At 39.9% G+C, this 23,956-nt stretch overlaps 1 protein-coding gene across 1 annotated transcript in view; it reads left to right on the top strand.

The window, feature by feature from the left end:
• cntfr (ciliary neurotrophic factor receptor) overlaps positions 1-23,956 on the top strand; it is a 225,496-nt gene that overhangs the window by 19,900 nt on the left and 181,640 nt on the right. The window contains exon 2 of the mRNA XM_068335382.1: positions 20,612-20,652. The gene's annotated coding sequence lies outside the window, so the exon portion shown is untranslated. The remainder of the gene's footprint in view (positions 1-20,611; positions 20,653-23,956) is intronic.

The following is a 23,956-nucleotide window of genomic DNA, read 5'->3' as shown; positions in this document are numbered from 1 at the left end:
GCTGGAAACCACACATCAACACTTATGATACCAGTCATTTTAAAGGCTTGAAGACTCAATGTGCGTGTATGCATGTGTGTACACGTCCTCCCGACAGTTTGCATGCCGGACGTTTAACTACGCTTGTAAGGCTATGTCGCATGATAAGGTTTTTTGTGGATTCCTTTTTTCCACTGACTAAATCCTTTTCTTTCTTTTTTATTTTTTATTTTTTATTTTTTTAATTCGAGGCCTTTTGATTAATGTTAATCATTGTCTGAAGAGTGACAAAAGTAACAAGAATACAACCATCAATAGCTCTCTGCACCTCTTGATGTAAGTTAGGCTCAAAAATGTTATTTCTGATGTTGTTGTTTTTTTACAAAATTTGTGTTTGAAAATCATTATCACAATTGGTTACAATTAATAATGTAATTCCACAAGCATTCAAGTTACTGGTCACAAAAATAAAATAAAAAAGTAAACACTATTTATCATCGCAATTTCTGCAGTGTGTTTGAGTGACAGCGTAATGGTGTGTAGAGCTCTGTAGTGCCTGCCTGAGGGGAGACGTTTGAGAAGTCTGTATCCAGGCTGCGATTGTTCTGCAATGATGTTTTCTGCCCTCTTCCTGGTTCTGAAGATGTATAAGTCCTTAGTGGAGGGCTAACTGGCAGATTTCTTTCTACAATCCTGACATTGGTTGGGAGTTTTCTGCTCTTGTTGGCTGACCTAAACAGGCAGTGATAGATAATCACATACCAGACCGTTACATAGTTGAACTATAGTAACTTGAATGTCCTGGGCTGATGTAGGAAGCAAACCTTCTGCTGTACCTTTTTAGTTGAATCAATGTTTGACATCCACTTTAACCCCTGGGAAATTATGGATCTCAGAAATTGTGTGCCATGCTAGGGGGAGTGTTGAGGGTCTTCCTGAGGTGTACTGTCATGTCCTCAGTTTTGAGCGATTTTAGCCCCAGGGTGTTCTGACCATCCCGGAGGGTACAATGTTGAACATCCCTTTTGTATGCAGACAGAGAGATTGTGCTGATCATTTGGGAAACAGATTGGATATTTCAAATCTCTCCCGGTGCCTCCCGTCAGGAGGTCAGGAAGTGTTGTTACTGAGAACTTTCAGATTCTGAACAAACAGAAAACATGACAAGTCTGTCCTTTTGAACAAAATAATACAATGTATTGTGTGTACATAAATGGAGCTTCCTGTACTTAATCAAACACTGATTACATGGTGCCTGAAAATAAAGAGGAAGAAAAACCATATCTGGCTTTTCTCTTTTATCTTTCTTTGTCACTTTCTTTATTTCAGTCTTTCACCTTCTAATTTATTTTCTGAATAATAAACACCATAACTAAACTGTATTATAAGATTTATGTCAATTCTCATCATCCAATTTCCATCTCTCTTTGTTTGTATCTCTGCCTCTTTCTTGCTACTCTATCACTCCCTCCTTCATTCTCTCCAGTCTCTTATCACTCTCTCATAGACCTATATGAAATATTCTGACCAGGCCCCTGCAGTGAACACATAATTAGAAACCATTGAACCATGACTCCAACACGGGGGCTTTTCTCCTATCTGTTTTGTGGAAGGAGGTGTTGAAGAGGAGGTAGGAGGAGGGCAGCCTGTAAAACATCTTCATGGCCACAACACTGGCCTGAAATGATGGCACCCCACAACACATTTAGATAGATAAGAGGAGAAAGAGAGGGAGCTGTAGGATGAGACAGAATGAATAATTGGATTGATAGATGGGCCATGGTAGGGAATGGAGAGGAATAATGGGAGGCATGGTCAGTGAGATGGAAACAGAAAGTTATGGCTTGTTTCAATTAGCTTTGTTTCTCATGCATAGTGAGGGATAACATTGTTTTGGTTCATTATTTGGTTTACATTTAGGTTAAAATTACATTTCTAGTGACAATTCAGCTAAATATCAATTACAAGAGCAGGTCATGACATCAATAGCACAAGACAAGCCTATGTTGTGATATAAAATAGAGACAGTTTTACTTTGAAGTGATAATTCTGATATTTTCTTATTTGGCTGAGTGGCTCAAAGCCTGATGTACCACTGCATCATGACTACAGACATGAGCTGATTGTGGTGTAGATAATTTAAGTCACACTAATTCGAAAGAAGAAATAAAGAAATCAACCCTATTAGATAGATAGATAGATAGATAGATAGATAGATAGATAGATAGATAGATAGATAGATAGATAGATAGATAGATAGATAGATAGATAGATAGATAGATAGATAGATAGATAGATACTTTATTAATCCCGGAGGAAATTGTATATATCCACAGCTCAGGCATTACATAACAAATAATACTGGATAAACACCAGGAGAAAAAGAAACACTGACATCACAGGACATACCACAAGACATACACTACACTAACAGACAGACACATGCAGCACTAACAGGACTTATATACTAAACTATAACTAAAATATAAACATTATAAAATTTAAAAAATATTACAGTATTAAAATATAAACAGTATAAAATTAAATTAAATTAAATCCATTCAACCCCGTGCTGACCTCGCCACCTCCCCCCCGCTCCTCCTGAGAGAGTCATTGTACCCCCTGATGGCACGGGGCACGAAGGAGGACCTCAGCCTCTCTGTGGAGGCGCTGTGTGACAGCAGTCTGCCGCTGAAGGTGCTTCTCTGCTGGGAGAAGGTGGTGTGTAGGGAGTGCCTGGTGTTGTTTATGATAGCCTTAACTTTAGACATGGTCATGCTCTCCAGAAGCATATCCACAGAGTCCAGGCTCAGCCCGACCACTGAGCCCGCTCTGCGGATGAGTCTGTTCAGACGGTCCATATCTCTTTTCCTGGCCCCCCCACCCCAACACACAATGGCGTATGACAGCACACTGGAGACTGATAGAACAAGAGAAGGAGCTTGGGACAGATGTTGAAGGAGGCCAGCCTCCTTAGGAAGTACATCATGCTCTGCCCCTTCTTGTACACACAGTTCGAGTTGAGTGACCAGTCCAGTCTGCTGTCTAGCTGCAGACCCAGCTACTTATAGTATTCTACCACCTCCACCTCACTGCCTTTGATGATCACCGGCTGTGGAGAGGGAGGTGCCCGCCGGAAATCCAGAACCATCTCCTTTGTCTTGGAGATGTTGAGCTGGAGCTGATTCTGTTGGCACCACTCCACGAAGTCAGCCACCAATGCCCTGTACCCCCCCTCATCACCCTCCCGGATACATGCCACTATCGCGGTGTCATCGGAGTACTTCTGTATGTGGCATGTATCCGAGTTGTGCTTGAAGTCTGATGTGTAGAGGGTGAAGAGAATGGGGGATAGAACGGTCCCCTGTGGCGCCCCCGTGCTGCTGGTCACCATAGAAGACAAACAGTCCCCCATACGGACGTACTGGGGTCTGTCCGTTAGGTAGTCCGTAATCCAGCTCACAAGGTAGGGGTCCACAGCCATGGAGGTCAGTTTATCCTGCAGGAGCCGGGGCTAGATGGTGTTGAAGGCACTCGGAAAGTCGAAGAAGAGCACTCTGACGGCACAGCCCCCGGTGTCCAGGTAGGAGAGTATGCGGTGGAGGAGGTACAAGACAGCGTCGTCAACCCCAACCTTGGCCTGATAGGCAAACTGGAGAGGGTCCATAGCACCCTGCACCTGTGGACGCATGAGCTCCAGGACCAGTCGCTCTAGGGTCCTCATTACGTGGGAGGTAAGAGCGACTGGTCGGTGGTCGTTGAGCTCAGTAGGGCGTCCTTTCTTGGGTACAGGGACAATGCAGGAGGTCTTCCACAGTGACGGAACCCTCCCCAGCCGCAGACTGAGGTTGAACAATTGTTGCAGGGGGTCCCCTAGTTCCGAAGCACAGGCTCGGAGGAGTCTTGGGGAGACCTTATCTGGTCCAGCCGCCTTGTAGGGACGGAGCCTCCTCAGCGTTGTCGTCACCAGGTCTGCAGTGATGACGGTCTCCGTCGTGGTTCGCAGTTCTTGGCGTGGGCTCAGGAGAAGTGGCAGGGGTGGAAGGAGAGGAAGCACAGGAGGAGGGAGCATAAGTGGAGCGGTTTGCAGGACCGGTTATTAATCCCCCATAGAGGAATTTTTTTGACCACTCTAGTGATTGTTAATCACATCTGTACATATATATCAGAGTACAGGCCCATGACACACACACACACACCCACACACCCACAAGGAGTCTGGAAGCATGCAGATGATGAGAGGTAGTGCGGCAGGTAGCTCCTTCATAATGTGCGCCAAAGAGCAACTTGTAAGGGCAACTTGCTAAAGGGCACCTGATCAGTGCTCAAGAGGTGAACTAGCACTCCTCTACTGCCAGATCACAAAGATCACAAGTTTTTGGTCCAGATGGACCTTGAACCAGTCACCCTCTGGTCCCCAGTCCAAGATCTAGTGGACTGATCTACTGTTGCTCCCCCTTCAACAAATAAACAATGACACAACTCAACCTCAAAGTTCTAAATGGAAACAACATACAAGTATAATCACTTGAGTTAAATCCTCAAACTTGCATACAAGTCTTTCAACGAATAAGCACAAACATTACCCACTGAAACAGCAATGTTGCAGCACTAAAACACACTGACATAACAAAACCGGAATGCTAAAGGTGCATACATTGATTAGTGTCACATTATGAAACTCTTATTGACCTCATGGAGTACAAAATGCACTTGTTTGAGCATAAGCCATCTCATATTGTAGCCCGGTAGCCACTTAAGATGATAAGCTGCTTAATGTTATGAGATGCATAATGTATAAGTAATGCAATGTGCCAGTATACGTATGGTCTAACAGATATTACTGTTGTACTGCCAAACATATACAATAAACATACTGTATAATAGCTAAAAATAATGCACAGTAAGAGATGAAAAAACATTTGAACTTTTCATTGTTGCTTCATATGTTGATTATTTTTCGCATGGATTTTTTTAAAAAAGGAAATAGTGGAAAAAAAGCCCCAAATCACTTTTTCTCTACAAATAGATAATACAATGTATTGTCAGTTAACTCTCTGTCATTGGCATAATCAGTGCTTCAGTGCTAATTTATGTTCTCGCTGGAATTCAACCTATTTAATATTCCACTAGTGCAGTTTTGATATGATGACAGTTTGTTAAACTGTTTCATGTCAATTTGAAAGTGCACTTTAGTTTGTCTTTTAATGATATGACATACTGATTACCTAGTGGTTAAAGCAGTTTAACAAAATGGTGATGCTTACCGCAAAAAGGATCCTACGTCATCTTTCTTTTACTTTGGTAATGTGTTGTTTTACAGTATTATGATGTCATATGAGGACCTATGCTTGACAATGGCTGCACCAAACTTTATATGATTGTGCAGTTATGTCTGGTTTGGGTATGTCCTTTAATGCTCTTTGTACCCTGACAGTATAACACTATACACTTATATGTGGCCATTAGATGACTTCTACATGACTTTGTCCTTTAATATTGTCGAGTAGTGACTAGTTAATTCTGTTTTCTGCTGACTACTTATTACTGTTATAAAAAAGGATAGCAGAGCCTCAGGGACATCTCTGTCCTTGAAACACCCAAATGTTAACAGACTGTCATGCATGATGTTCCACACACATCAATAAACACTCAAAACATCTGTCACACACAAAAACACATCCACATTTATATTTTCACACAACATACAGGGGCATGCTTCCTTCCCTGAGCCATCCCTTACTGCTGTAGCAGGAAATGAAAGTACAGCAGCTAAGGATATTAATTAACATTTATTGCTGTAGATGACCATTGAATCGTTAGACTGTCTCTCAGAGCCTTCATGTCAAACCTACTAGGTTATAAAAATCCAATCATCCTCCTTGACTCTCTGCCAAAGTAATGATAGTCAATTATGACATTTATTTATTTATTTTGTAGAATATAAATTCAACTGATGCCTTTAGGGATGTAGTATTTGCTTTCTTTTTTTTTTACAGTAATCATCTGTAGTATATCTTTAAATGGCAGCAAATAATTCATGTTCACATTGGGTGTGCGGAACCCCATATACTGAAGGTATAAGGGGTTTCATAGGCCATTTACTTTTTCAACTTACACATGAAATTTTACTTAATTTCTTAATAGCAAATCTGCAAACCAGGGGTGGCAGTGGCTCCTTGGTAGAGCGCGCGGTAGAGCGGGTCGTCCAATGTTATGAGATTGGCGGATCGATTCCTGCTCTCGCCCAAAAAACACCCTGAGGTGACCTGACATTGGGACGCGTCACCTCACCTCCGGAGCACTGCCGAGGCGCCCTCGAGCAAGGCGCTGTCCCCCTTAAAAGTTGCTCATATGGGCGCACCACAAAAGAGCTGCTCGCCACTATCTCCCCTGCATGCGTACAGGCCCCATGTGTGTGTTTGTGTGTTCAGGGCCTGTACACACATATATATGCATGATATTCAACTGACTAGAGCGTGCCACTAATTTCCCTGCGGGGATCAGAATCAGTATATAAAATTAAATTAAAACAAGCCCGTTAGATTAAAAACTACTATTGTTGCTTGTCCTGTGTTTTAGCCAGGATGTTTAAATCGGTCAGAACTGGCTCCTCTTTTTGCAGGCTGCCTGCAATGATGTGGCACTTTTGTGTTAGTAACTCAGTGAAATGGATGGTGAGGGGGTGGATGGATTTGCTGATCAGAATCATAGACTTTTGCCATTAGTCTATTTATATTTTTTCTTTGGGTAAATTGGCTCAATAAAACATAAAAAGCCCAGTCAGTCGCCATGAGTTTAATGCTTTTAGTTATCAACCTTCTTTCTTACCCAGCCTGGTTATTTCAAGATCTTTATTTTCTCAGAAAAATAGACTGCCAGTGCATCATTTGACCCCTTTGGAGCGAGAATTTACCACTTACCTGAGTCAGAAGGAACATACTATTATAACAGAGAAATGTGAATTGTAAATTTGCAAATTAATGAGTGGCCATTTGTTATATTAGATATAATATCTAATATGACAACTGGCCACTATAAGGCTCTTGATCCCTAAACCTGATAGAGCTTATTTATGATTATTCTTGAGTACCAATCTGGTTCCAGTCTATTAGAGGATTTAATCAAATTAATTACAGTCATCTGCTGTTAATCAAGATTAATCACGTATAAAATACTAATAAAAACCTTGATCCTTGAATTAGAAACCAACTACACTTCTATTTAAGATTGGAAGTTATTTCTCCTCATACCAAGATACGTTCTAAGTTTTTTTTCCAGAACTGATCAAACCATTTGTGTTTATTTGAGTACAATTTTGAACTGATGATTGAGAAGAACAATTAGGAAACTGATTACTTATAGATAAGAAATCACAGATGAAACAGGAGCTTTTTTACTTCATAATCTTTGTCATTGAACCTTTTAAATCAATGATGAAGCAGCCAACTTTCAGCTTTGAAATTTTCAACCAACCTTAACCAAGTCCAGTTGACCCTTGTTTTGCTCTTCTTGATTTACTTTGACCTAGATCACTGAAAACCTACACAGACATGGTCACACTACATAGTTACTTCAGTCTATATTTAACAATGATATGGAAACAGATCAAATGCATGCACACACAAAAATAAGTAACGTTTTTAGTTGTCACATGAACAGTATACACACAAACTCACACAAATGAAGGAACCCACCCAAATGCACGCATCTGAGTGCATTCACATTGCAGCTCCAGACACCTTTCTGTCCATATCGTAGCACTGTTTCATCCATGTCTGCTTATGGCAGGCCAAAAGAAAGTGTTTGAGTTGGCTTGTGTGCTGACAAGTAAATCTGTTTGTATAACTCTGTGTGTTAGCAGTCTGACGACCACAGATAAGCTGGCAGTTATCTTATCACGCCGAGCCAACCTATCCTAGAACCTCACAAGGTGTCACAGTGTGCTAGCTTTTCCCGGAGCATCCCGTCATTTTCATGTCAATTTCACACCATTTTTCCTGCCTCTCAGTCTCTGCCCTCATTCCCCTTTCCCCATCTATCCCTCCATTTCCTGATACTCTTGTTTTCATAGGCAGTTGAGCTAATTTTTGTTGCGTTCTCCTTTTTAATTCTCTTTTCATTCTCTTTTTCTCCCTGTTGGCAAGAAACACTAATGGTCTTTTTTGGATCTCTATTTCTTGTTTTTCTCCTTATCGCTCATCTATCTCCCTCTCTCACCACACCTTCAGTTATTTCTCCTTGTTCCTCAGATTACATTTTTTAGTCAGCTAGGCAGCCCAGCCCTTAACCCTCAGCTGTGTAATCCTGCTGAGTATTTTGTTGTATTTATTATAGTGAGGTGTTGATTTATATCTAACAACTCCAATTGTAAGGTTTGAATTATGGCTTTCCAATGAAAACATTCAAACTATACATTCCACCATGTAGCACTGGGTAAGAAGGTGATCTAATCAATTCAGTCCAAGGACATGTTTTCTAGTTTAGCAAAACTACCTCCTGTTTTTTATGCTGTTTCTCTAAATACCATTGAAAAGAAAAGGTGAATTCTAACTTTCCTTTTCTCAGTACAGTGCGCCCTCACGCATTCGCGCATCAACGCTCGCGACTTCACCTCAACGCGGAGTTTTCGTAGGCATTCACGTGATACTGTACGCACATTCTATTGACTGACGGAATACGGAAGTGCGCTTGGTTCAGTGAGTCTTACGTGAGGACTTACATGAGACACAAAAGTGCTTTAAAAAGTCAATAACAGTGTGGGAAAAGGTAATACAGACAGAATAATGTTTAATATTAGTATGGGGAGGGTCATATACGTTTAAATTACCGTAAATAATAAGATACATAGTTTGTCACTATCTTGCGGAATTCGTGAATTGCATGTGGTTCCTGGAAAGCATTAACTGCAAAGAATGAGGGCGCACTGTACTTATCAACTTTTATTTTAGACCACTTTCAAAAACTTTCACCCAAACTATCACCTCCCCCAACTCGTCCCAGCTCCCACACTAAATACATAATATGTAGCCCTTTCAAACCCTTCCAGCATCACTACCTCACCCATTTATCTTTGCTTTCCATTAAATTTGAGCATAGTCTTAAAATGTCAACCACACTCCCCCTTTTATCCATTAAATTACAAGTTTCAATTCATTTTCCTGATACCACCTCCCCCTTTTCTCCTCCCACCCTTGTATTCCCATCTCAAACTTTTTCATATAGTGTCTATCAGTCTGCCTGAGAGGGAAAAAAAAAATCTTCTTTTTTCCCTGTTATCCTCCATTCCATCTTTTTCTTTACTGAATTCACATTTTGTGGTGCTTTGGTGGACAGATACAGTGACAGAAGTGTCTCATGGACATTCCTATTGGGTTTCCCTCTCCTTTTTTGGCTGAAGGTTTCATTACTTTTATAACCTATGCTGTATTCTGTTTTTCGTTATGTATCATGTCTTTCCTTTATTACTGTTAACATTTTGCAACTAGTGTTAATGTGATTAGCAGAAAAATCCATCATAAGACATTTAAAAAATCAAACATAACTATGACATGACTAGAAAACTTATTGAAAATAATCACTTAAAATGTTTGAAGCCTTTTACATTATTTAATATAGTTGATTCACAGCACAGAACATTATTCAGACAGAAACCTGAGGTTATGGGATGAAATTTAAAATACATTTTATATTATCAAGTCAGTCAGTTGTGGCTTGACAGTTTCATCGACATTTACATTGCTCCACTGACCTTCCAAAGATTTTTCAGATTCCGGGCTGGTTGAATTAAATTTACTCTATCAGAGTCAGTGATGAAGTTTGACCGGCATTTTCTAAGTTTTATTCTACCTATGTTTTTCACAGATTTCCTAGCAATTCATATCATCCTCTTCGGTTTCCATTTTTTTGCTTTTTAGACAGAACTTTAGCAAACCACATGCCTTAATGTTACTATTTTGTGAAAACATTAACATTTTGAGACTTGTAATTGGCCTACAGCCATATTTTCTTTACTAGTGTAAAACTAAAAGTTTTTATCATCATATGATTACCAATACAGAAGCTAAAATATCTGCTGTAATAAAGCTACTATTCCTTCCTCTAATCATTCCTCTTACTATCCTCTTACCATTAGAAATTGTGATTCATCAAAAGTGAACATGGTGGCTTACCAACATTAAATCAGGTCACATGTGTGTATCTCTCCTGTAACAACTGCAAGTAATTGGGTAACGTCTTTAGCGGCTGTTGACCCCTCCTCATAACCTCTTTTTAAGAGTCATAGCGGGATGGGTCTGTAAGCCGTTTTGTTCCTGTTTGTGTAACTTTCTATCTGTGTGAGAAAAAAAGCAACACACATAGGAAATTAAGAACAATATTTACCCAGACTTCATATCTATGAAATATGACCCACTTTAACTTGAGCATGACCATAGTTAACCAAGTGGTCTAAGTAATGGTCTTTCCAGCTATAACCAGAATGTCTGAGTAATGACCACTGAGAACACTGAGGTGATGGATATGCAAAGAAACAAAAACATTCACACCTGTTTTGAAACATAATAATGTGATGCTTTATTATGTATTCATTATTGCTAATTTTTAACATTGTACATTCAACAATGCCAAAGAAATACACATTGATTTAAAATAATATCAGAAGCAATTTATATTACTTTATTATTAATGCAATTAATTGAAAAGAGCACATTGTTACTCAGAAGGTGTACAGTGCTCCCTAGGTGTTTGTGGTTAATGCGTTCCAGAAACCACACACAATTGAGGAATCAGCGATCGGGATCACAATATATTTACCTTATTATTTAGGGTAATTTAAATGTTTATGAACCCTCCCCATACTTTGATAAAACCTCCTTCTATCTGTAATACTTTTTCCCACACTCTTATCGATTGCACACTTCCGGATGCCGTAAGCCAATAGAATGCACGTATGGTATCACGTGACTGCCTACTAAAAATCCGCAATGAGGTGGAGTCGCAATTGTTGATGCGTGAATTAGCGAGGTCACACTGTAGTTTGAATATGCTACTTTATTATGTCATACCTTGTAGTAACAGGTAAACACACTGAAAAAAATACTGTAAATTTACATTAAATCAACAGTACTGTGCTTTATTAACTCCATTATGTCACATGTCATTTGATGAAGTCTAAGAGAAGTAGATATACAATTATAATAGTACTACCATACTTTACAATAGTGTACTTCAAGTACAGCAGCGGATCTTGGTTGATTTACCTTTACGAAAAGGTAAATCAACCAAAACAGTCTTCAACTTTAGAGAAAGGTACTTGTCCAACAGCTTCTTCCAAATTTATCTTCCCAACTAAGGATGAGCTCTACTACTATGGAAGAGGGTTGCTTTGTACAGACAGTACAGCTTGATGCCACATCAAACTAGATGGAGATGTTTATATTTTACACGTCACACTTTTTTATATAACATGACCCAAGAATATTATCCTAATCTCTGGAAGTGTTTTCTTTTTTTAATCATTGTCTGCAATCATCTCAATAAACAACAGTAGAAACGGGTCTTTGATACAGTACAGTATGATAGAGGAAGACCCCACCATTTAACATAGAAAATACAGAGAGAATAGGATTGAAGATTCTGATACAGTGATGTCAGAGCAAAATCACAAAGCAGATTAACTTCTGACATTGTCCAATCACTGCCTTTTTTTCTTACTTCCATATTTTTTCATTGTTTTTTTTTTAAAACTCCAATGTAAACTGACTGTACATCAACAATGAAACCTGTTGTAAATCATAGGTTTCTTGTATTTATTCTAAATTAGAGGTCGTTGTGTGCTTCTAATCTTGGTGTTGCGACTTTATATTTTGGGATTCAGTCATTATCTTGATGGCATTTCAAGGTAGATAGCTATTCATTTGAACAAGTAAATGGGGTGAGGATGGGACTACTAATAGACAGTACTGGGTCTTTAGCGTAAACACTTCAATTTAACAGATTGTCATCTCACCCTTCCCTGCTCCTGCTAAGCATCTTGCTACTTTGTTCTCTTTGGGTGTCAGCATCATTACTATCCCTTAATATTCTAAAAGTCTTCTGTTGGATTCATGCTCAGTTGGGATGAATGTAATTTATTTATTTTCTTTGACTCACTAGGCTGGTCAATGTATTCTGCCAATAAATTGACATGCAACACTGTTGTTGGTCTCTTTCCCTCTATGTTGTTCTTCGTCTTCACTGTCTTAATCTGATCCCCCTCGTTTGCTAATAATAGACTTGACTTTCAAAAAAGAGACAAAGAAAAAGAAACAGAAATAGAGAAGTTGGGACTCTTCGCTGGTTTAATTTGCTTGTTAATTTCAGCTGATACCACAACTCTTTTCAGCCTAATTTATTCTTCGTGGTACCTCTGCAAGGACAGCTTTTAATGTAGCATTTTAGTATTGGTTTGTTTTTGATGGTGATATAGTACATAGTACTATCTCATAGTAAAGTGTACGTTACATAGTACTGTACAGTTTACTCATTGGTGGCTCACTGGTAGCATAGTAAGCTCTTTTACACAGATCGCACATGAATGCTGCAAATTCTCTACAAATGTTTTGACTTTGCCTTACAGCATCTTTTAATGCCTTTATTGTGTTCTTACGAAATGTTGGCGCAAACCAAATATATTCTAGTCCACCCTTGAACAGATTCTGTACTAGGGGCTTTAAATTTAAGATGAACTTATTAGGTAAGAGTCTGAGAGAAAAACAACAACAAAACATTTGGGTTATATTGCCTTGTGTGAAACTTTTCATTTCGATGCTGTGTGAGAACAACATTGTATTACATTTTGCAACTTTGGAGAATGTAAAAAGAAGTGAAGAATATGGGACAGTGAAGGATATGATTTGATCCCATATCTATGAGCTTGTTGATGCTGAAGTAGACAAAACAGACAAATGCAATCCCCCTAAATGCAATCCTATGTAGCCTGTGGCTACTGGGTATTTCCTATTTTGCTTAAATTCTCTTTTACTGGAAAGAAATCACTATGGTGCGATGGAATCTGTTTGTGGAGTACATATAGCATTGGCAAACTCTGTATGTTCCTGTCATTAATCAAGCGTCACAATAAAATAATTTAAAAACCTTTTGATCATTTACTTTTGCAACTAAATGTACTGTAGTACTTAACATAATTGTAGATGAATACAAAAAAGAGGAAGCTGGTTTTATGTGGCTTAACATCTTTTAAATAATATAACAGCATCTGGAGTAATTATTTAACCTTGCATCACTGTTCAATGAAATTTTCACATTTTACTAACAGGCAGCTCATGCAATAAATTTTGGGTCCTTACGTGAGGTAAATATTTTTGACAGTCTGTGTCAACCTGAGACCTCAGCTCTACAACCAGTGTTTAAAGATTTTACCAGGACTTTGCTGCTTGCTAGAGTGAAAAATCCTCCATTTATGTATGTGACTACAGAATTAGGGTGATGTGTAATGGGGTGTTGAAAAGACTCATAAGTGTGTAATTATCTCAGCCTCTCCTGTCACTGATCACATTCACATTTCATCTGTTTTCACCCATCATTTTGTAGCAGCTTCTTTTTTTAGATTGCGTAAATTATTTTTCTTTCTCTTTCTTGTTATCTTTCTTTATGTCTGTATACCATGCATTCACTCTCTACATCAAAGAATTAGATATTGTCCCTGCTAACACCGTAAACCTGGAGCAAAGGGATTTATTTCTGCTGATTTGTTTGTTTGTCTTGTTGTTCATTTTTTTGTTCATTTTTTTGCGTTTTTATATTGTGTTGATTCATATTTGTGTATTATTAGTTGCTGTGAAACCTTGTGTCCTCTGGAGAGTTGAAGAACTGCTGAATTGGAAAACTTACCTGGTGTGTGTGTGTGTGTGTGTGTGTGTGTGTGTGTGTGTGTGTGTGTGTGTGTGTGTGTGTGTGTGTGTGTGTGTGTGTGTGTGTGTGTGTGTGTGTGTGTGTGTGTGTGTGTGTGTGTGTGTGTGTGTGTGTGTGTGTGTGTGTGTGCGTGCGTGCGAGCGTGCGTGCGTGCGTGGATGCGTGTGTGCATGCATGTGTGTGCATGGACGTGTACATGAAAACTTCCACTGTTAGCCTGTTTTTGGAAGGTCAACGAACATAAAACCAGGCACCAGCTATATTTACAGAATGCCACTGTTTTTATAAAAGCAATAAAGGTTCTGTGTCAGACATCTCTACAGAGTTGATAGAGTTGCATCTGTTACCCTCATAAACCTGAACATCACATTTTTGGTTTTGGGACGATAATACATTACTTATTTCTGCATAACTGGGGCCACAGAGACAAAAAAGAAAGAGAGGGAGAGAGAGATTTGATTTTTAAAATCACGTTTATTCATAAAGTCAATATTACAATATAGTCACTTTGACACAAAAACCAAGAAATGTTCACGCAACCAGGAACTCACACTTCAAAAACACATTATTTGAAATGTATAAGCAAAATATACTTGAATTAACCCAAACACTGACTGAACACAAGTTCTTCACTTAACACGGAACATAAGATACCTTTGACACACCATAGGTTCGTTAAAGTGTCTAAATCATTCATGGTTCTGAAATACTTAAAATTGATTCTGATTCTTCTTAAAATGGCTTCTGCACTGCAGTCAGACAAACCTTCAACCTTTTTCCTCCTGCTTAGATAAATTGCCATTCTTGCTTGGCCTAGAAGAAAGTTTAGAATCTGCTCATCTTTTTCTTGATTTTTCCTATGTTTCAAACCAATAATGTACACCTGCCTGTCGAAAACATGGCCGAATGACAGAAAGATACTCTCCAAAACAATTGAGTTGATTTTTAAAATCACGTTTATTCATAAAGTCAAATTACAAGATAATCATTCATTCATTAATTTTATTAACCGCTTCATCCACCTGCGCAGGTCACGGGAATCTCCATGGAAAAATCACTGCAGTCAAGTGGAAAAGATGCACTTAAGCCCCAGAAAACACATTTATGGTCATAACTCAAGAAATCATGCTTGTCATTATGACATAATATCGCACAAATGTCTGATAGGATAAAGTGGTGATATTTCATTTTTAAAAAAGTCAAAGGACAGCTTCTCTGTGACATCATAATGTTTTATAAAGACACTTTTCTTGCCATTATTCTAACCATAACTCAGGGTAGCTTGTGGCCATATTTCATTTTTGGTCAGATACTGAATAGGTGACAATACCCCATCGTAGTGCAAACCGTGAAACTTGATGGTCTAAGTCATCTACAATGTCTGGACGGACTTTCAGACTGCAATTTTACTGTTATTTAAATTTAATTTGAGCTTGTTTGTACTCCAAGTGGAGAGGCCGGTGGGCAAGCTGCCCTTTTCGAAAAATGGAAAACAGTCTTTCAGCCATTGATGTCCCAAGATAAACTAAGATTTACTATTAATGAAAACTGCAACACACAAATAAATGAAGAAGAAAACAAGAAAAAAAAAAGTTGTTGTTTTTATTTATTTATTTATTTATTTATTTATTTATTTATTTATTTACTTTAGTGTGAGAGGGATGTGGGCTACATCTTAAACTGTGTTTTTTTCAGTGTTCACTGGTATTAATCTGAAATTAGAGTATTTAAACCTCCCACAAATATTTTTTTGTGTCCCTTTACAGTAAGACTAATTGGAACAAATATAAATGACATATGTTCTATTTGACTGCAGGTTTATTCACTTGTTTAATGAGTTCTTACATTCACATTTAAACTTCTAGCTCCATGTTTTTACATGCATTCTCAGGCTTGGCATCATCCTGTTTTAATTTATACACTGCATAAGTTAAACATGTTTATCTTCTTTCTGAAAGATATAGATGCATACTGTATGCAAAGTACAGCAAAAGACACACAGGGATTGTATTAAGTTCTTTCATCATTCATAGATAGATAGATAGATACTTTATTAATCCCGGAGGAAATTGTATAATGATAATATTTTTTGTGTAAAGCTAACAAAGCCTATCAAAATATAACGTCCACAACATGGAACATTGCTGTATAAGTATCTCTGATTGGTCTTTGGCCAGCACACCCACTCTACCATCTACTATTCCTCTTTCCCGTTCATGGGAGCAAATGTATCAAATGCAAAAAAATACTGAATATACATTTCTCTGTGCGTTATAATACTGATCAGTCCAGTGCCATCATATTGTAATTTTGAGTAATTTCATTCTTATTATACAGTATATGTATTATATAATGCCCATACATTATATAAAACACCTCTGTTTCAAACCTTCTGCATACATTTGTGGCTAAGAACATGACATGGCAGCACAGAAGCGCAGTGGGTAGCGCTGTCGCCGCACAGCAAGGCGGTTCCGGGTTTGAGTCCCACTCTGCGGAGTTTGCATGTTCTCCCCGTGTCTGCGAGGGTTCTCTCTGGTTTCTCCGGCTTCCTGCCACCTCCAAAAACATACGCTTCAGGTGAATTGGCCGTTCCAAATTGCCCATAGGTGTGAGTGTGTGCGTCGGTTTTTTCTTTCTCTGTGTGTGGCTCCTCGGTGCACCAGCCCGGAGTTTGCAACGCCTCACACCCTTGGTCAGCTGGGTTAGGCTTGAGCTCCCCGTGACCCGCGCAAGCGGATGAAGCGGTTAGAGAAAATGAATTAATGAATGAACATGATGACATCATAGTTGGCCTTCAATATATGTGCCTAGCCTATGTTCATAGTAGGTGTGTGGAGTACAGCAGCAATTCTCCTGATCAATCCTCTGCAGTGATGTTTTTGTGTGGGTGTTAATCAGAAAAGTAATTTCCTCAGATAGGTGGCATTTTAGTGAAAATGTCAGATTGGATCAATGCATCACTTGTCTGCATTGTCAACCTCCCGATGTTGGCCCATCTGATGTACCCTTTAAATAGATAGGCTCAGATTTATGCTGGAGCAGTCACTTTTTATTGTGTAAAAAATTATGGTTTGTCTTGAAAATGAAAATGACAATGACTATGCACCAACTCTCTCCAGGCAGGAGCAAGAGCCCATAAATTAAGAAATTAATATAAGGAATTAAGAATGGTCTATTTTTGAGCATGAACCATTGCATAACAGAAGTACACTTTGCAATCTATTTACACATGTGTTCATGTGATAGCGGTAAACCTCTCTCCATCTTTGCATCGAGGATACCTCTTTCATACACGATCAGGATGATGCTACCAACTGATTGGTTCACCTCAAGACTAGCACGTGTACTTCATAAATAAAAGGCATTTCAGAATATGTACATGTTCATCAAAAATCAACAAAGGCGTTCAATTAAAACATTAAATATATTGGGGGTTTTTTTTTCAGAAACAAAACTGCAAATAATTTCTTCCTGTTTTGTTGATGTTCGCAATCTTTTTTTTTTTTATAAATCAGTATCCATTCAGTGGAAAGAAATGGAAAAATGAGAGGCGTCTGAAGATACACCAGTCAAGGATGAAGTGCTTGCAACCTGATAGTTTTATGCAACACACAAGGCAACCTGGTCATAGGAGAGGCTGGGGCAGGACACAAACCACAGTCCCCAGAATGTCCAGGCACATGATGATGAGGGGGGCAGAAGCAGCATCGCTGGTCTAACAGAGGCGGCAAGGTGCCAGAGCGAGAGGGAAGTCACTCAGGACATCAAGCAGCCTGGTCAGAACACTTGTGCAGGAGACATTCGGAGAGAATGAGTGAACTGGCCAACTGCAGCTGCAAGGAAAGATTGGACATGTTTGATCACAATGTTGACCAGGTGCTGGAAGCGGTTAGCCCAGGAGACGTGGGAAAGAACCTTAAAGCCATGACTTCGATTATCTGGAGCATGGGCGCTGATCGCTTTGGAAAGAAAGAACTGAAAGGCAGAGTAAACATCCAGCCTCAGGAAAACAGATGCCTGAAGGAGATAGCAATCCTTTGAGGGGATCTGCGGAGGCTCAAGAAGGCCTTTCGCGAAACGACAGCAGATGAGTGACCAGCCATCCCGGAAATTTGAGACAGCTTGAAGGAGCGCATTAAGACCTCGCACCGAGCAGAGTGTCATTGCAGGGACAGGAATCGGAGGTTGAAGGAAAGGGAAAACTTCACTAAGAACCCACTTAAGTACCTGTCGAAACTCCTGGGAGACAAAAGATCAGGGAAGTTGAAAGCAACCAAGGAAGAGGTGGAGGAAGACCTTCATCAGGTCCACAGTGATCCCAGAAGAGAGGACAGTTTAGAGGAGATGGAGAGGCTCATAAAACCAGTTGAACCAATTATCCCCTTTAAGGCAGAGGAACCAACCTGGCAAAAAGTCAACAGCTTTCTCAGAAAGACCAGTGGAAGGTCAGCCCCAGGGCCAAACAACATCCATTACAAGGTTTACAAGAAATGCAAAACACTCAGGAAACATCTCTGGAAGCTACTGGCAGTGGCATGGAAGAAGAACTTCCCCGCTGTTGACTGGTTGTTTCCTAAGGGGTGCTTCATCTCTAAGCAATTCCGTACCACCTCACTTCTCAATGTGGAAGCTAAGATCTTCCTGGGGATTCTGGCGAATAGGTTAACCACCTTCATGTAGGACAACATGTACATGGACACTTCAGTCCAAAAAGGTGGCATTCCAGGTGTGTCTGGCTGCCTTGAGCACACCAGCATTATCTCCAAGATCACTTAAGATGCAAAGAGGGACAATGGTGACCTGGCAGTTCTGTGGCTCGACCTCACAAATGCTAATGGAACAATACCCCACAAGTTAGTGGAGTTGACTCTGAAGATCTACCATATCCTTTAGTGTACTTCCAGACGCTCTTGCAGCACTACTTTGACAGGTTCAACATGCATTTCACCTGCAGAGAATTTGCCACTGATTGGCAGAGACTAGAGGTGGGGATTGTCACTGGCTGCATAATTTCAGTGATTCTGTTTTCCGCAGCGATGGACCTTTTTGTCAAGACAGTAAATAAGTTGCATTGAGGTGCAGAACTTGCAAGATGTTGCCCATCAGAGCACCATCACAACAAGGTCAATGCCAGAAGGAAGATGGATTTTGGAGGATTTGATTTTGGAGCATGGATGCTTCAGCCATTTCATCAGGGTAGGAGAAAGTGCAGTAAGAGGAGGGAAAAGCAAAGGGGTCCTGGCCACGGCAAGCGACTGGGAGATGCCGGCCGACCTCAAGAAACAGCTGAAATTCCCAGAGGAGATAGCCCACACTAGCCTGAGACCAGATATAATCTTGTGGTCTAAAGGTACCAAACAGGTGGTGTTGATTGAATTAACAGTGTCCTGGGAAGAGAGAATAGAGAATGCATATGAGCGCAAGCTCAAGAAATATCAAGACCTCATCCTTTAAACCCAGCAAAAGGGATGGAAGGCTTGGAACCTGCTAGTGGAGGTGGGATGCAGGGGATTTGCTGGACGGTCACTATGGAGAGCTGTCGCACTGCTGGGGATTGAAAGAATGGCTAGGAAGCGGCTGGTGGCCAACATCACTCAGCGGGCAGATGGAGCATCACGGTGAGTCTGGATCCAAAGAAAGTGGCGGTGGCAGACAACAACTACTGAAGGACCAAAGAGATAGAGTTGGGTGGTGTTCAGCAGGGATTGAGCCAGGACACTGGATTCTGCTGTTGAGCCCCTCCGAGGTGTCATGGACCTAAATCAAAAAAACACCAGTGAAGGGAAGTGCCCATTTAATAACCTGCTAAAACCACCAAACTCCTATCGAGTTGAGGTATGCGGTCAAGCCTAGCCTTGGATCAGGGAGGAGAACGCCCCTGCCCCTGCCAGTCCCGTCGGTGCCTTGAGAGAAGGAGAGATGGAGAGAGCAATGCCACTGGCTCACAGTATGGCGCAGGAGCGAGTACCTGCAGTTATCGTATTTTGCATATACTCTTCAGTGAATACTGATTTTCAATTTTTTCTTAAGTATTCAATTTTTTCTTAATTACATTTGGCCTCTTGCTGTTAAAGCTTCTAGAGCTGTGAAAGTCCTAACCTGTTGAGCTTGTGTAGTTTTGTGTGTGTGTGTTTCCATGAGTGTCTGGTTGTCATGGTAAGTAGCTTGTACTACTCTCAGCTGTCCCTGTCTGCAGACTGATGGGCAGGTGGGGTGAATGGCAACCAGATGAAGATGAAGGAAAGGAATTAATTGACAGGAAAAGTTGCAGTCAATGTCTATGTGGTGTATAGATGTAACATTTTCAGACACTGCTAGGATGTATGGCTAAAATAGTTATATTTCAAAATAAAAACTGTAATTTGTGCATTTTTTATAGCATGTGTTGATACCAAAACAATCTGACGAATCAGATATATTCAGTTTTACAAATCCCTCAGGGTTTTTTATTTATTTATTTTTTTTAAGATTCTAGCATGATATAATTCCTTTCACCAACACAATTTCAAATCTCTGCAAAAATAATTTCTCACTAAGCTGAAAGGTTGGGGTGACAGACACTACAGTATCTGAACAGATAAGCTGTGAATAGTAACACTGGCAAACCCAGACTCCCTGATGATTTTTATTCTCAAACAGAATGTAACAGTCTGAACTCAAATCCTTCACTGCAGTCTCTGTGGATAGATTGACTAATTCTGGCTTGTTTCGGCAGGGTGAAGAGGAGGATCTTGCTGGCATTTTGTCCTGTCCAAGGTAAGCTCAATTCTGAATGTGCTGTACATGTATTTGAATAAAAAGCTCACATGGTTTACCACTTTTCATCACCTATCAAATTTAGGCTTAATGCTATTTTTATGTAATCTGCGCTGAGTGACTTTGACAAACTGGAAGTCTTCAAGCTCATTTCATTTTTATTTATTTTTTGTTCTAATAAACAGGAGTGTGGCTCTTCTAATTTGGTTTTCTACTCGATATGAATGCAAGTGAATCTACATTATGTTAAAATATTGTTCCAAGAATCAGTGAAATTTACGATTGTTTCAGTACTGAGCACTGTGCACGAAATAAAATAATCAATATGAAATTGTGTGAAAGGTCACAGGAATATTGCTGCAGCTATTTTAGAATACAGTATGAGACAACAACGCAGATTGCATTCTTTTCAATTTAAGAATATTGATGAAAAAATAAGTTTCAACTCCCTAAGATGCCCAAATCACTCACAGAGAACCTTTTACATGCCTGTGTGGTGGACTCTACTTCAGTGTCAATGGCATGTCTTTGACTGTATCTGGTTGCTGTGGTGACATGCGTGTGTCAGCAGTAGAGTGTGTGATGTGTGTTTGTGTGAGTGTGTGAGTGGCAGCGGGCGTTGAAAGGATTTGGCGGAACAGGATAAAGTTCCTCTCTCCAGAAGTGCCAGCGTCATTCATTCACACACGCGCACGCACATCAACAGTCAGATACAGAAATGGCAGTAAAATATGGGCATGCAGACTCGTACAGTATCGCGGGGGTGCCCGCAGATGTTCAAGCACACAGACACACACACACATACACACAGACACGCACACTTGTGCAGGAAATACGTAGACGGAGTGGACACACACGTAGACAGATATTTAGATTCCATGCAGGCCGCTTCTCATGCCATTCATACTGACAGCTCAGGACTATAAGGTTACATACAAGGAGGCTCTGCAGCACTGCTTTGTACGCTACATGTGCGCAATATTTTATTTGGTCAGACCTGAAGCTACAGTTTAAGGCCACCCATTTAAATCTGAATGGAAAAGCTTAAGTCCAATTTTGATTTTTTTTTTACGTACTTGAATGATGGCTGATATTTACATGTGGAATAAGTAAATGCAAATTTTTGCTCATTCAGCAGCTGCAACAAAGAAAATGGAGGTTAAGGGGCTTGCCAAAGGGTAGCTTGACTGAAATCAATAAAGGCGGGGAGAGAAACCCTCATTTGCCTCTCCCCGACAAATTTCCCCCTCTGCCAGTCTGGGGATTTGAACCGAGGACATAACCCTGCAGAACTGTTCATTTAGTGCCAGCAATCAGGTTTAATGCAACCTAATTACACTGGGCTCTGCTTTTACTGTATCTGTAATTGAGTTCAAGTTTCAGAATGTAGTCTTCCCATTGGGACATTTGGCTTGTGCCACAATATACATCGTGATGGATAATCATGACTAACCTGTAAGACAAATCCAGTAAAATTGAAGAATTCTCTATCTGCTGTTCTACCTTCTTGATGAAAGTTTGTATGATTTTTCTCAGACTTTGTGGATGTGAGGTCGTGCAGTGCTGAGGGTAAAGTAGTGTGGATGATCAGTCAAGTAGCGACATTAGAGAACAAAGAGTCATACCGTTCTGAAAAGGCTTGTTTTGCCAAAAGCTACACAGTTATTTGAATTAGATAAAGAAAACAAGTTGGGAGACAGATATGATTCTGGGTCTGTTATTTTCTTCTTTTTAGACAAGCATTTTTGAGTATATCAACAGTGTTCTCGTTTGTGTGCGTCCTTGCGTCTTTGACGTACATTTTTTGACAGGAATGCATGATCATCAGACAACATGCGCCCCTGGGACACAAGCTTTAGATACTTACAATTAAAAAAAACGAATGCTATCTTTTTCTGCGATATAATATTGGGAAAAATGCACTTCCATTCAACAAAAATATTCACAATTTATCAATTTCTCCATTTTAATGTCGAACCTGAAAATCACATAAGTTTCTCATCACGAGACTCATCTGCTTGATTCAGCCTTATTAAAATTGACCAGTGGCGCAGTGGGTAGCGCTGTTGCCGCACAGCAAGGCGGTTACAGGTTTGCGTCCCGCTCTGTGCGGAGTTTGCATGTTCTTCCCGTGTCTGCTTGGGTTCTCTCCGGGTTCTCCGGCTTCCTCCAACCTCCAAAAACATGCACTTCAGGTTAATTGGCCGGTTCCAAATGGACCATAGTTGTGAGTGTATGCGTGTGTGTTTGTCTGTGTGTCTCTGTGGCTCCGCAGCGCACTGGCATTGCGCCAGGAGTTTCCGTGGCCTCACGCCCTCAGTCAGCTGGGATAGACGGATGAAGCGGTTGTGACAATGAAGAATGAATGAATCAAATCGACCAAACGCCAACATGGCGCCTGCTCATTTTACACGTTGCAGTGAGAGAGTGATGAGTTAGTCTCAAATTATCACCATGCTTCCGGAAAAGATGCAAAAGTTGGAGAAAACCCAAGTGACAATTAATGCTTTCCTGGATAAAAAAAACAAAAGTTAATGAAAAGAAAGAGACCGATATTGCTGTGGACAGTACGGATGAAGATACTTTCCACTTCAAAGAAGACAATGGGTTATATATAAATACCACAAAAACATGCTTTACAAAATTAAAAATTATTATGCCAGATAGTTCTCAGATTGTTTCTGAAGATGGCAGAGAGACAACAAACTACCAAATAAATGGATTGGAGACAATTTGGATTTCAGGCAGTAGTCAAGACAACAAATGAATATTCTACTATGAAATGTCAAAATAGATTTTCCTGGAGCTATAAAAAACTAATATTGATTTGTTAAAAGCAAGTGTCAGCTAGTCCAACTTTTCGTTCTCTTCGTGACATTTGCTTTATATACTTTACAAAGACCGTACAAATTGTCTTTTGGCTAATATTAATGATCTTTTTCACTTTATTTTGGTTGCCATGCTCAGGTTGGCAAATCAACAAATAATTGAAAAATTCAAAGTGACACAGTGAACGATCAATAAGTCATCCTTTCAAAGTCACCTGCTGAAATCTCTGATTTGCCCTTTATGGATGTAGAGTTACAGTACCTTCTGAGAGAAGGAAGTCTACAAGAGAAAGATGCATTTCTTGATGTTCATGTCACTGAATCCATTTGATTGAATATTCCTTGATGTTTTGGCAGCTCTGAACTCAAGACAAGTGATGTAGAATGTGTCACCTTATGCAGCCTCCTCTCAGAATGAGTAATTGAAAAGATTAATCCACAGGCATGGATTTAACCTCATACTTATCCAAAGGACT

The sequence above is a fragment of the Antennarius striatus genome, chromosome 15 (assembly GCF_040054535.1).
Source record: "Antennarius striatus isolate MH-2024 chromosome 15, ASM4005453v1, whole genome shotgun sequence".
NCBI classification, from domain to species: Eukaryota; Metazoa; Chordata; class Actinopteri; order Lophiiformes; family Antennariidae; genus Antennarius; species Antennarius striatus.
Note: the sequence above shows the minus strand (reverse complement) of the source record. Positions and strands in the feature narration are given on the sequence as shown.